We start from the raw sequence: 1553 nt of genomic DNA, 5'->3' as shown, positions 1-1553 counted from the left end.
ATTCAGATGTCACCTAATATCACCTGTGATATTAATTTTGTTAACGTGAATGAGCCACAGGGTGGCCAGATAGCTAGTCAAACATTCAAAAAAGGGTGTTTTGGGACGAGATTAACATTTAAATCAGCAGGAAAGCAGACTGCCCTCCCCATGGTGAGTGGGCCTCATCCAATCCATTGAAGGTCTGAGTAAAACAAAAAGGTTGACCCTCTCCAAAGAAAATACTTCCTGTCTGACTGTGTTCAGCTGAATATTTTTCTTTTCTTGCCTTCACACTCAGACAGAAACATTGCCTATTCCTGGATTTTGAGCCTGCTGACCTTCAGATAGAGACTAAAACATTGGCTTTCCTGGTTCTCATTCCTTTAGACTAGGACTGAGATTATACCATCAGTTCTTCTGGGTCTCCAGCTTGCCAACTCACCCTGCAGATCTTGGTAATTAGATTTACCCTCTACCTCCAAAATTGCATGATCCAGTTCCCCATACCTATCTATCTACCTATCTATCTATCTATCTATCTATCTATCTATCTATCTATCTATCTATCTATCATCTATCTATCTTTGTCTATCATCATCATCATCATCATCATCATCATCATCATCATCTATCTGATATAAAAACAGTATATCTGGAAAACCCTTACTAATACATCACCTACTCATCAGTCCATATTCAATTTCCCCAAATGGCTCAAAAACATCTTTTTACAAATTGAATTAGAATCCAAATAAGTCCCATGCACTATATTTTGAAGTCTGCAAACATCAGTTTCACTTGTGGAGAAGTCATGGAATATTTTGCCTTTTATGGCATTTCTTAAATAAATTGGATAAGCCCCATAGAACATTAAACCCAACATTTGAAAAATCTGATTCCAGATTTATAAAGATCAGAATACATGCCTTAGATGTGTCAAGACTAGACACAGAGAGAAAATAAAATACATTCCTACTAACACTAGTATACTCTTGAAAAGTCAATGAGCTTCTTTTCTGACTCTAGATTCCACATCTATAAAACAGGAAATGCACACATGAGGTATTTATTTGGCTTTCCTCACAATGCAGTGAAGGTAAAAGGTAGCCTCAAGCGATTAAATAGTTCTAAAATAAAGTACCCAAAATGAAGAGATTCATATATTATCGTCATTGTTATCTTCATCTAAGGAACCTGTTTCGTTTCTTTATTTGCAACTGAGGTTTTATGCTTAGATGAAATTTGCAGTTACTACAAATCTGTGCTTCATTATTAAAATGAACAAAAGCAAATAAATTGTGCTATAATGAAGTAGACCTGGTCTGTCATCAGTAATAATTTTGTAAGCTGAAAAGCAGCAAAGGTTGACCTCTAAAGTCACTGCTTCAGACACTCACCCAGTACTATTGAGGTAACTCTGTCCCAAGCTGCAATCCTTCGAAAGAGAAGATGGATTGAACCAAAATGCTGGCAGGCACTGACCATTGCTGTGTCTCTCATAACCATAGTCACTGTTGGGAAAAGAGCCAAGAGAAACCTTTCAGTAGGTGGCAAAACTACTGAGAATAATT

The 1553-nt window shown here is 36.8% G+C and overlaps 1 protein-coding gene across 5 annotated transcripts in view; it reads right to left on the bottom strand.

The window, feature by feature from the left end:
• The window catches only part of SORCS1 (sortilin related VPS10 domain containing receptor 1), a 482842-nt gene that overhangs the window by 80207 nt on the left and 401082 nt on the right, over positions 1 to 1553 (bottom strand). The gene's annotated exons all lie outside the window — the stretch shown is intronic.

Source organism: Pteropus vampyrus, unplaced genomic scaffold, assembly GCF_000151845.1.
Source record: "Pteropus vampyrus isolate Shadow unplaced genomic scaffold, Pvam_2.0 Scaffold89, whole genome shotgun sequence".
NCBI lineage: Eukaryota > Metazoa > Chordata > Mammalia > Chiroptera > Pteropodidae > Pteropus > Pteropus vampyrus.
Note: the sequence above shows the minus strand (reverse complement) of the source record. Positions and strands in the feature narration are given on the sequence as shown.